The sequence below is a fragment of the Protopterus annectens genome, chromosome 5.part0 (assembly GCF_019279795.1).
Source record: "Protopterus annectens isolate FY-2018-M chromosome 5.part0, PAN1.0, whole genome shotgun sequence".
In the NCBI taxonomy this organism is placed as follows: domain Eukaryota; kingdom Metazoa; phylum Chordata; order Ceratodontiformes; family Protopteridae; genus Protopterus; species Protopterus annectens.
The window spans coordinates 559,521,319-559,535,368 of NC_056735.1; the positions used below are offsets into that span (position 1 = coordinate 559,521,319).

Genomic DNA, 14,050 nt, shown 5'->3' on the forward strand with positions numbered 1-14,050 from the left:
TATTTCAAGGTGACTGACAGCAGGAGTGCTAAAGGAGGGCAATGAGAGGTGTAGTCAGTGTGAATGGTCTCAAAATCATTAATCTCCAAACACTCATGCACACATTTTAACAGTAGTCCTGTCTGGAATTAGAACTCCTACCTAACTAGTTTGCTACAGTAATATGCAGTTATCGCGAGTGCCACAGAGCTTATAGGGCCGAGACTTATATAAAGGGTTATTTCAAGGTGACTGACATCAGCAGGAGTGCTAACATGGGCAATGGGAAGTGCAGTGTGTGTGTGAATAGGCCCTAAATCATTCTTCTGGAAACACACACACACACACACACACACACACACACACACACACACACACACACACACACACACACACACACACACACACACACACACACACATGCATGCACACACTCACTCACACACAACTTTAGATTTGACAGGACTGAGTTTACAAATGCTACATGAATACTTATTTGTACAATAGTCTTACACACTTATCACAAGTACCACAGACACTATAGGGCTGAGGGCTAGCAAAAGGAATGTCTACAGTGATTCACATCAGCACATCATGTGATATAGACCAATGGGATGGCAGTGGATGGGACAGGCCTCATAATGGAATTCTCTCTGTCACTGTCGGTCTCTGTCTTTCCCATGTCTGTATGTGTGTATGTTTGACATATTATAGTCTGTTGGCATTAGATATGTGTGAGTATTCTTATCCAATCTGTGTGTGAAGCAGAAATGGTGTACAGTTTGGTGTGTGTGCACAGACACCTGTAAAGGACAGATATGTATAGTCCACTGTGTAGTCAGGCATGGGCTTCATTCTCTAAGTGTAGGAGCATGCCCAGTATGACCTTCTGTACTGAGTGTGTGAATCCATTCCAGGTAGGGTTGTACTCCAATCCAGGGTTTGGTGTTCTGCACCTACAGCTAGCAACCTGTTTCTGCAGGATATTTGTAGCTAGGTTGACAATATAGAGTTACAATGGGTGAAAGATAGGCGGATACTGTAACTATTGCTGGCTGTGCTGCTTGTGTTACATGGTTGGTGTTAGCAGAGATATTCAGACATATGTACTCTTTTACACTGTGATGTATTAAGTCATCAACTGCTGACAGATATAATTATTTCCTCACAGTTATTTACCGGGAAAATACAAGATGAATGAAGCTGAGTCCAGTAATGTGGGTCGCAGCCTACACATTCTTGCACACTCCTGCCATTCTGGATGGGTAACTACAGACACTTGCTGATGGGTCTGTGTAAATGGTCCAGCACCTTGGTAGTATGGTGGCTGAGGATCCCCTTTTTGTACACTTATCAACTTAACAGAATTTCGTGTTGTGGCCATATCTCTCAGCTGTACAGGTTCACCCAGGATACCCAGAGGCAGGGCTCAAATATCTGGTCAGTCTCCCTTCACATTATGATTTATGAGCAGGCTTGTAGCCAACCATTAATGGGTTTGCAAGTAGGGGAAGTATGTGTACACATCAGAGTTTCAGACTTCACAGACTGCATGACTTCCATGCTTCTACACCCCCCTCTGTTATTCTATCATCTTCCTAACATTATGCAAGTGATATCTGAGAAGTATCCCTATAGTTGGCCCTTCATCCCTGTGTTATTTATGGATTGGTCCACAGTCCTTGCAGTAGACATGAGGGTCATGCTACTGAGATTTGCCAGCATGGCCTTGCATTTGTGTTCTGTTGTCTGTGTTAGGTTGTTAGTTAGGACCCTATGAGATACCATACATTGGCAGTATGGGTGAGGCACAGGCCATTGACAGAGGACTGTAGGCCATTTGGTAGTGATGCAGACCATCTGTAGCAGGCCAGTGCATTCTGTCACTCATACATTCCCAGGCTGCATGCCATTGGATTCCCCTGGGGTGACAGGGTAAGCATGCTAGGTGTTACTGGCAATATTTCCTGTCCATATTGATCCATTGGTCTGGATGCAGGCAGGGTGCTGCTTACAGCTAGGGACACACCTGCATAGGACACCTCTTTAGCATGCTGCATTCTATGGTCATTCCCATACAGAAGTGGAGTCATACTTATTCGTTCCCAACAGCAAGGATGTGACCTGTGAAAAACCTGTGGCTGATGGTGGGGTGAGATGAGTGCATGTGTGATATGAAAGTTACTTGCAGCTGTCTCACAGATATACCTGGGACAATCCCTTTATGCTGCCTTGTGTGTGGACATAGGTAGTCTCTCATTACTTTATAACTGTGCCTTTTGTGGTCGGCCAGTCACTCATTACTTTATAACTGTGCCTTGTGTGGTCTACCAGTGATTGGCCAGACTACACCAGTATTCCATACTACAGGGAAAACTAATGTACTGCTAACCTGTATGTTCAATTCCAAAGTCGTGTGCAGTTGACAGTTACATTTTATGTACTCTGTCTAGGGTACTTCCACCTGTGTACTTTGTGTATGTATGGACCCAAGTTTATGGCATGTCTATCTTTCAGAAAGTGACAGATATTGACATCTGGATAATGAGTATGGATGACTATTGACATGGGTATTGCTGAGAAGCATTGTGGTTGGCATTGCAGTTGTCGGAACATGGCCCTTTTGACCACAGTACTGCTCATAGGCCACTGAGACACAATCCTCCATGCCTACATGCTGAACACATCCAGACAATATTGAACATACAAATACTTAACACACAGACCCCTGCATATTGTACACATGCAGCTATCTATCCTGTAGATTGTGCCAGCTCAGGCAATCTATTTTCCACTGATATTACTCCTCACAATTACATGTTACTGCATTTGTATATAGAATTGTTGGGGGAGGGGCACAGCTGGCAACTTTAAACATTTGCTATGACTGTACTGGTATTTCAGGTACTCTGTTTGCTTACATTTCATATTGTAGTCTGACCTATCATGCAGACGGGAGGCTTATCAGTAGAGTACAGATCTGATGTTTTATTGACCTACATTTCAGTTTCAAACTTCTTACCCTTCATAGTCTGTTGTAGTCTGTCTGTGAAGGTCTGGAGGGGGACTGTTCACCATTGCCATCATTTGAAGGCCTTAGCCCAGCTTTTCATTATGGTCTTTACTCCTGTCCTGCTGGCTGAGGCTGGTGGTAGGTATGTGAGCCTCACTAACATGCATGTGTGTCCTATGGACACCCCCAGTTATTTGGACCCCCACATCTACAGCGGTGAGATTTGTCACCTTGTCTAGTACTGCCTAGTATGTTGACACCGGTATTTGTTATGGATTTCATGCTGCCCATATAGGTGTCTGCTATCTGCTGCCATCCCATTCAGCCACCCGATTCCCTTGCATGCTTCCATCCTCACCATAGATACAACTATCAGAACATACTACTTCATTCAGTAATTAATAGGAAGAGTGACTTACCTTGTGACTGGGCCAGTATTGAGGACAGTGCTGGAGGGTTAACTATGTTGGATGCACATAGTACACTCCCTATACATGGTAAAGCACAGGTAGTGTCATGTTAGGCATCCCTTTTTTTGTATGTGTGAGTCATAGAGAGGTGTCATTCCTTGGGTCCCTACCATGACATTGTATGTGCTATACGTTGCCTCTTTACCAAGGTCTGGGCATACTGGGCACTCCTCCTTCTACCTACAGGGGCAGACTAAGGTAGTTCCTCTTCTGAGTCACTCTGTGCCTGTGATGGCCTTGGCAATGGTGGGGGGCTGTGTGGCCTTGACCCGTGCTGTTCCTGCTGCAGCTGTTTTTGCAGGATCATATTGTGTAGCATGGCACATACTATGAACATCTGTGTACATGTAGCTGTAGAGTACTGCAAGGTCCACCAGATATGTCAAAGCAGTGGAACCATGACTTTGAGCATCCCAAACACACACTCTGTAATGATTCTGGTTTGTGCACGTGCCTCATTATGGAGTCCTTTTTCAGGTGTGTGTGCATTTCTGAGGGGTGTCATCAGCCATGGCTCCAGTGCGTAGCCAGAATCCACCACTAGGTGGCCATATGGGATGTCCTCACTGGCAAATAACTGGTACAGTCTGTGTCATATGCCAGATGTGGGAGTCGTGACAGCTTCCAGGGCTGCCAGCACACACATTCATGATAATGCCCTGGGCATCGCACATGACCTGGCAGTTGATGGAGGGAAAGCCCTTATGGTTTATGTAGACCCTACCTCACTCACCGGGTGGTGCTTTGATGTGTATGTGTGTGCAGTCTATAGCACCCGCTACCTCAGGGTATTCTGCTGTTTGGTGGAAGAGACACATATTGCTGGTCAGTGCCTCATGGGTGTTGAGCAAATATTTGTGCTTACTGGCATGTGCTGACATGGCATCCAGGAACTGGTGGAGTACCCTGGATGCTGATGTCTGTGAGATCTTTATGATATCCCCAGTTGTCCTTTGGATGGTACCTTTGACTAGTATTCCTAAGCCTACACATACCTTGGTATCCACTAGGATGGGTTCCCCTCTGTTGGTTCTGTGTGTGAGGCATGGCTGGCACAGTTCAACAATTTGCTGTAGAATGTCCCTGTCCACCCTACTGCACTCCACGATCTACAGTTCATGTAGCCCCTGGTAGATTACCCTGAGTCTGTACACTCTTCTCCTCCTCAATGCAGTATGGTTTTCAGCATTCACATCCTCATCACCCTCAGTCTCTTGCACATATTGACAACGACAGCAGCCCCCTAGCATTTTGTTATCATTGTCAGGTAAAGTTTCCATGTCTGTGTACACCGATGGTGGAGAGTTTGCAGGAAAAAACAGACTGAAAGGTGTTTGCATAGTTTATAGTAGTGTGCTGGGCTGCTGCCTGTGTAATTGGCTGATTCTGGTACATTTCACCTGCCAGCTATGCTAGTTCTACTTTGTTGCCTTCCTGCTGCTGTTTTCCCTTCCCATTGCCTTTCCATTTAAGCACGGAGGTGCGCCTTGCATACCCGGTGCTCAGATGTGGACAGTGATGCTATTTCCTGTTTTTTTTTTTTTTGTTTAAAACCCGGTGTGTGCACATCCATTTAAGAAAGAAAAACAATGCTCAACAATGTGAGACACACCCCCTTCATTTGCTGTGCTTAGCTTAGGGCAAACATGGGCCAGAGAGCTCCAATAAGCTTACATCATGCATGACACATCCCCTTATGAGGTCATCCACCTCTTATACTTATACAATGGTGTTGCTGCACCTACACGGTTGGGTGCAATCTAACACTGAGAGGAAATCTGTGATTCAGTATCACTTCCCTCATTTGCATAAACCATAATTGCTAATTCATAGTTACCACACTCACACTGAGCCTTCCCCCTTAGCAACCACTATTCCCTGGTACTGTCTTGTGTATGCCATTGACTATTATGGCAAAATGCAGATTTGGATATAAAAGCTTATCCCCCCTCCCCTTTTTTTATTTCCATGGCAATCCCATTTACCCACCACTGCCCTACACTTAAACGGTCAAGATCATCCCAAAAAAAAAAAAAAAAAAACTTGTTTTGTATAAATTTTCAGCTAATTTTCATTGCAATGGCCATATATATTTGGCCATTGGCATGCCTACCACTTAGAATACATGCTTTCTTTTGAGCTGTCATGCCTCCATTTTGTAATTTGCAGAAATGTATTCGGTTAGTAACTGAAAACATTTCTGCAGGTTACACTATTCCTGCACAGATGCCTGCCTGTTTCCTGGATCACTAATTCACCTTATTTGCATGGTTTTCACCAGAAAATGAGGTAATTAGAATATGGCAGTGGTGTCCGTGCAGGAATAGTGTAGTGGCGCTCATTCACATCTCAGTGACTTGATCCTGGATCACTCGTCAGCCATATTGAGTGCAGCAGCTCTTGCACTATTACTGCACTCTGTGCAGAGCTTGCTGAATCCGGGGGTTTGTTTAAAAAAAGTGAAATGCATTGCAATTACAAGATGGTTATCCTCTAATATTGCAATCTTGACATCTGAATTGTACATAGATATGGCTATAACTGCTTGCTGGGGATTGTCTATACATATGTAAATATTTGTAAATAAAAGTAAGTGATCCTCTTGTCACTTGCTTAGTTTATGGTGATTTCATAAAGGGATAAAATGTGTCACAGAATATCCAGCCCTTCAGAGCTTCAAAGAGGGTGCTTATGGCCTCAAGCAATAAGGCTGTCTATGTGAGTTTTGGCACAGGCTTAATAATAGCCTCTTCCCTGCATCCCACCTTGTCTAAAATTAGCCCTGTTCACAGGCATTCACAGAAGGTCACTGTAGCTTGTGTGGGAAGATAGGAAAGCCATTGTTTCTTTAACATTCCTCTCAAACTTTCAGAAGTGTAATCTTGTGTTGGGCTGGGGCCAGTGTAGTCATCATTTCTACCTATTACATGCAGAAATTAAGAGGCATGCTGTACATACATATAACAACAGTGAGTTGAAATATGATTGTGGTAATCATTCCCTTAATTCCCATCCCAGACAGGGATACATAGAAAGAGACTGTGTTTTTTAAGAAGGCATAGCAAGGCAGGTACTATTTTTAGATTTGATCAAGGGTGCCAGATCCATACTGTCCCAATTCCTACATTTTCCACAGACTCATGGTTCATGCTGTTTGTTGACTCATTTGTTGAAGAAAAAAAACACCTATTTATCCACAATAGCAGAAAATAAAGAAAATAAACAGGCTTACTTTTTATTAACCAAGCTTGTTGGTTTTCTGCTACAGTAGTTGAGGGTGTTGCAATCTGGAACAAGGAAAAAAAAAAAAAAAACAAGAAACTTGCATTTTTGGCATCACCTGCATCTGCTTCTTATTGGCTGACTGGATACAGCTACAGTGCTGGCAGCATGACTGGCTGCAAAGAATGAAAAAAAAAATACTAAACACTTAATAGAGAAGCAACCTGTCAGGTAATATTGCAAGACCTTTCTAATTCTGCCCTCATATTTTTCCTGTGTCTCTGAAAGTTTTGATTTTCTGTGGTAAGTCACTGAGAATTATGATTAGTAATGCCTGTCATTAATATTACATACTTCTTTTTGTTCAAAAATGCATGTTGATGTTAGCATCATCTGGAGATATGTACAGTCGACTTTTTAACTTTTTCTTTTTTTTCTTTTATTTTATTTTCTCTTCCTTTCTTTTTTTTTTTTTTTTTTTTTTTAGAAGTGGGCAGATCCTGTCTTCAGTGTTTTTGTGTGTGTCAGCAAGTGTTTGTGATTGCATACTTGTGGTTTTGCGAGTGCATGCAGGTATAAGTATGCAGATTTTAAAACAATTATGGTATTTTTTCATCATTGGTTTAATTTGTTTAATTGCATTTCTCAATGTGCAGCTACAAAAGTATTAAGTTTACTTGTAAAAAGTGGCTCTAAAATGGACTTAAAATGTATACTGTGCACACTCGTAGATACGTTTGCTTATAGAACTTTTTTAGCCTCTGAAAGAGAAAGCATTATAAATTGTGTGCATGCACACAGCATTGCAGTTCAATCTCTCCTTTGCGGAAGGTTACTAATTTTTCTCATTTTTCCTGTGTACTCCTTAAACCTTTTGATTTTCTGGTAAATCACTGAGAAGTCAATAATGCTAGACATTATAGTTTCTTACTTCTTATTGTTTAGAAACTGTACAGTGATGAAAATTCTGATCTTCTATGAAGTTTTTTTAAGTGAGTTGAGTAATATTTAAAATCATCCCCAATTTTATTCCCCATTGTTTTCTACTATGTCCAGAATTCTTGAACAGAGAAATTAAAAGCATTCAGTGTAAGAGGCAAAACAGGAAGCACACCTGCCTTTAGTGTTTGGAGATCAGAAGGCTGCATTCCCAAGTGACTGGGTTGCTGACATTGCAATGGGGGGAGGTCATGCACTCCTGTGTGTGGCCAACTTCAGATGAGATGTTTAACTGAGATCCAATTTGCTTGAGCTGGTAGTAGCAGAGGTGAATAAAATAAAAAAAAAAAAAAAAAAACATGGAACCTATCAAAAAGAGTAGGGATCCTTTATTTATATACAAAAAATAACTCTTATTTGAACAATATTTACATATTTACAAATATTTGCATATGTATAAATATATAAATATACAAATCTGTTTACACATATTCACGATTTCCTTTACAGTCATGCTCAGTTTTCATCACTACTAGGTCCCCATGTCTTTAACCACCATCTGATTTTGCTTAATAGTGTTGCTAAAATCCATTAACTATTAAAACCTAATTTCATTTATTCTTTCATTCCATGTAATGCATATAACATAAAATAGCGTTGTATCTATTCTTTTAAAATATTCTTTACTTATATTATAATAATATCCATATTTAATCATATCCATGTTTATTTTATCCAGTTATTTTATATCTTCAAATGAATCATCTTTACATAGTTTCTTCTTAATTTTTTACTCCTTTACATTTCAAAAACACGTTCCGTAGTTTCTTCTTGACAATGTAAACTTATTCTATTACTTTCCCTTTTATATGGCATATTTACTTTTACTGGTAATTTATATATTACCAGTCTCCACAAAATATATTGACATTCTACGTCCTGTTTATACCATTTGATTCTTATTTTAATACCTTTCTTTTTTCATCTGTTAGATTTTCCCATGGTTTTACATATTAATGTTTTATCATTGCATTCTTTTGCCATACTTTTCTAGCTTTTTCTATATCATCAATTTTTTTTTATTTTCCACAAAAATATTTTTGGAACCATTTATTTTTTTCATTTATATTGTCTTTTCACTTTTACTCTTTTTTACCATACCCCCAAAATTACCACACATGGTTATACAGTTTTACTACTAATCTCTCATCGTTTTCATTTATACACTTAAACAGTTACACAAATTTAATAGCACATCATATACCACTGGGGTAAATTAACCCCAAACCTCCTCCTTCTTTTTATGTAGAAAACTCCTCATTTTACTGGGTTTAATCTAGAACCCCATATAAATGAAAAAATATATATCTGCAGCAATTCCTTTTCAAATATTGTTGGCAACATAAATACACATAAGTATACTACTTTTCCCATTAGTACTGAATTTATCAAATAAGCCTTTTTCTGAATTATAAATTATATGTTGTCCAGAAAACGTTTGCTTTATTTATTATATTGTTTTCCCACTGAACTCTACTTTTATTTTTATTCTCAAATTTTATACCCAACACATATATTTAATTCATTTTAAAATGTATATCCTTGGCCTTTACTACATCACCTAAACCTTTTATTTTCTCTTTATTTAAAGACACCCCTATCATCTCTAGAGAGTAATTTGTGCAAGTTATTACTTTGTTTATCCAGATTTAGTTTTTGTTTGCAGTTATTATAATGTCATCTGCATATGTTAACAGAACTGGAAGTCTTAACCCTTAGGTGTTATATACCCCACTTCCTCCATTTTGTAATTGATTTCACATACTATCACATTCATAAGTAATGTAAAAAATATATAGCTCATTGGACATCCCTGTCTTACACCACTATGCATATGTGTCGCTTGGATTAACCAGCCATTTACAAGTATTTTTACATTATTATTACTAAACACTGACATAGTTTCCTAACTTTCTCACTTATATTATTTCATAAATACACATAAGACTTCATGTCCCATTGTGTCAAATGCTTTGTTAAGGTCTCCTATCATGATTTTCACTTCTTCATTTCTGTTCATAATATCATCCACAATTTCTTAAACTGTCGTTAATTATTCTTGACAGCCATTCCCTTTTATACTATATCTTCCACAATACTTTCCATTTTAGTTTAAATCTCGTTTGCATTATTTTCATAAACATTTTATAGTCATTATTTTTAAATACTATTGGTCTCCATTTTTTAAATTTTCTTCTGTCTTCCTTCTTCCATATACATTTTATTTAAAACAGAATTAGCAAAACTGGAATCCTTTTATATTAAAATTACCAGATATGCTACAATTTATTTATTTAACATTTGTTTACCGGGAAAGTCTTACTGGAACGAGTCAATTTTCAGCAGAGGGTTGGGGAGAACTGCTCCAGACACACGTCTTTGTAACATGGGAGGAAACTGGAGCACCCAAAGGAAACACACACAAATGCAGGGAGGACATGCAGACTCCACACAGAAGGTACCCCATCCAAGAATCGAACTGGAGAACCTCTTGCTGTGAGGCAACAATGCAAACTGCTGCACCACTGCACCATCCATTTAGACATCACCACTGTCAAGCACTTAAAAAACTCAAATGGCTAGAGCTCCCCTACTCCTTTTCCTTAACCAGTTAACTATGGCACATAAAATATTCTATCAACCTGATAAAACTCCAGCCCTTCAAATATTACTTCAACCATATTCCACTGCCAGAACCCTGTGTTCCACCATCAAACACCTTATTAAGATCAATAAAACCAATAATCTAGCTGGAGAATCCCTCTTCTCAAGTTGTGTTAGCAAAATCTGGAATGCCTTACCACTGGACATTACAAAAATTTCATCCTTGTCGCAATTTAAAAAAAAAAATGCTCAAAAATCAATTTTCCAACAAATGGCTGTGCCTTTCCTCTGCCCCTGACTAATCCATATCTCTCAATCAATACTAATGCCTCTTCTTTGTAGTTACCAACTCTACACTTACTATAGGACAATTGGATCCCATGTCAAACAAGAATACTCTACCTAAAAATAACCTAATTAGTCCTATACAAATAAAACCATTGGGCGGTATATATCTCTTTTTTTCTAGTCTTGCTGCCTTCACTTTATTTCAGTAGTCTGACTCACTATAGTATCTGTTCACAGATTCCTTTCGGTAATAGCCAGGCTTTAATGTCTTTTGCTCTTTGATTGATTATTTAGTTTACAAAAAGATCAAGATTGTTTTAAACTATATTACTTTCACTGTGTGATCAAGTCTAATCAAATGATGTGTTAAATTGTATGTATTATGTATTATGTTTATTATGTTCTATGTGGAGCTTTTCTCACCGGGCCTCCCCTGAAAAAGGACACGTGTCCAGTCGAACTTTCCTGGTAAACAAATGTAAAATAAAATATATAATAAATAAAATAAGTATTCTAGTACATTATTCTTTATACACAAAACCTCTGGTTAAATGTCCAGTCAAACTTTCCTGGTAAACAAATGTAAAATAAAATATATAATAAATAAAATAAGTGTTCTAGTACATGATTCTTTATACACAAAACCTCTGTTTAACCATTTAACCAAACTCTATTTTTTCCAATCCCTTAAGTTTTATACATTTTATATTCTTCCAATGGGAATATTTTAGACAATCTAAAGGTGTAGCCATGGGTGCCCATTGTGCACCTACATATGCTACCATAATTTTATTGTACTGGGAAGAAAAATGTGTTCACAATTCTAATTTTAAGCAATACTGGAACTACTATGGGCACTTCCTGGATGATGTTTGTCTTTTTGGGAACAATACCCTGGAAAAACTCATGGAATTTTTTGATTATATTTCAAATACAACTAATTTTTTAAAATTCACCTATAAAGTAGATGAAGTTGAATTGTGTGTTTTAGATGTAAATATACAGAGAATGGGGGAAGGTTTTAAATCCAACATTTTTAGAAAAGATACATTTTCTAATGCTTACTTGCATTATACAAGCTCTCACCCACATTTTCAAAAAAGGGCAATAGTTAAAGGTCAGTTGGTGAGAGCCAGTAGGATGACGTCAGGCGATCAGGATTTTATACTGAATGTGAATTTATTAAGAGTATGTTTGGAGCAAGGTGGTACCCAATAGATCTCCTAATGTCAGTTATTGTAGAGGTTAAGGAAGGAAGAACAGGAAGATTTGTTTCAATTTTTGGTGTACCCCTACCTATATTGTAGGTACAAAATATTGAGGCAAATACTGCTATTGCCACAACTTTAGAAAAAAGGTTTTCATTCTGCCATGTTTACCACTTTTGACAGGGAAGGTATTTTGGTGAGAAGTATTCATAGTAAAGAATGAAAAAAAATTGCTAGTTTGTCTGATTTAAATCATATCTTTGAAAATACATTTAAATGTGTATATAGGAATGGATGTAACATCAAGAATATATTGTAAGGGACAAACCTCTTTAACCCCACTAATAATAATAATAACAAAAAGGGACACAAAAATGCGGGCATTGCCCATATTGCATTAACATCAAGGAAGATGATTCTATTATTTTGAAAAAGAGGAACAAGTATATTAATACTCAAGGTTTTGCCAACTGTAACACCACAGGAGTGATTTATATTGCTACATGTGAAATCTGTGACTCTTTTTACATTGGCAAGACCAAGAGGAAATTGAGACAGAGAATTTATGAGCATTTATATGAGATAAGGAAAAGAAAAAATAATAATGCTCTGATTAAACATCAAAACAATTGTGGCAAAGCTAAATTTCAGTTTTTTGTCATAGAAGTAGTCCCATGAGACCCCAGGGGAGGGCCTTGGGAGACTCAGTTGGAATATAGTGAACTATATTGGCAAATTATTCTTGATGCAAGTTCTGCCCCTGGTTTAAATGAAATGTTATCCTTGAAACCTGTGCTGAAATTGAGATCAGCTAAATTATAGTATGCTATTATTATAATATTTATATTTATATTTTTAAATAATTTTATATATTATATATGCAAGCATTTTATGGTTTATTTTAATAATAATGTATGTATCTATCTTATAACAAAATGAACATGCATTTAATTTCCACAAGATGGTGCTATTTCATTGTATTTTGGATTCGGTTTGGCTTCTGCTTTTGAAAAAAACATTTTTAGAAGCATTTCAGGTTTGTGCTGGTAATACCTATATTTAACAAAGCAATTTTAACTAAGGTTTATGTTTGAAGAATTTTATATAACAAAATATTTATATACCTATCTATTTATTATATCTATTTATTATATATACTTTTGGTTTTAACTTTTAGATTCATTCACCTTTAAGGTTCATGTGTTTTAATGCATTTTGCATGTGTAATTGAATTTGTTCACTCATTGGTTCATTTGAATTAGATTAGTTTATTTATTCATCAAAGGAAGAGAGGTTTGGTATCTGATGAAGTTATTGTGATGAAAACGTATGTGGATTAACTTTACAGCGTTATTGTGCTGTTGCTTGTGCTTTGCAATTTTGTTTGCTGTGCTGCTGTCATTTAGCTTGCTGTGGATTGTTTTTGTGCTTGTTCATTAAAGCAGTTGTCCGTTTTGCTGAGCTATGTGTGTGCCTTCCTTCAGGTGTACTAGTTTTTATCTTGGGCACTCAGACCGCTGGTTTGGTTTTATACATTTCATACCTTATTCCATCTGGGCCTGTAGCTGAATTTGTATTTACTTGTCCTAATACTTTATTTAGCTCATTTAAAGAAATCTCCTTTTCCAACTCTTTATCTTTTTCTGTGAACTTTTTTACTTTCCATGTTTTTATCTCAACATTCCTTTTTCTTTAAACATTTTTATACATATTGTACTACACTATTGATAATCTTTCCTGAGTTCTTTCTATTTCTCCTTTTACAATTTTTTATTTTTCTCATTAAACCACCATAATTCTTCTTTTTCCTTGTAAAAAATGTATTTGCTTATATAATAATTCTTGTATTTTTTTCTTTCATTTACTTCTTTTTCTTTGTCAAAGTACTTTCTATCATTGTGTTCTAAATCTTCCAATCATCATTATAAGTTGTTTTGTATTTTTCTTTCTTTACTTTTCTCACATCATATTGCCACTGTAAAAAACATTGTTTATATCTTTCCTTAAATATCATTCACCATTCAGACCTGTTTTTATAAAATGTTCTTATAGTAATATGATCTTTCCATAAATGTTTGCCTAATCTGTTTCCTTCTTCATTCCATACTTTCTCATTTATTATTTTTATTCCTTTGCCTATTTTCATATATTCTTTTTTTTTATCTTTAGCCATATTGCAAGATGATCAGAAAATCCTGATTCAACTACTTCCCCTTCTCCTATAACTAAATCTTCTGATACAAAATAATCTATTTCAGTTTATAAAT

The 14,050-nt window shown here is 37.2% G+C and overlaps 1 protein-coding gene across 3 annotated transcripts in view; it reads left to right on the forward strand.

The window, feature by feature from the left end:
- Positions 1-14,050, forward strand: part of LOC122802701 (arylsulfatase H-like) — a 672,840-nt gene that overhangs the window by 392,156 nt on the left and 266,634 nt on the right. The gene's annotated exons all lie outside the window — the stretch shown is intronic.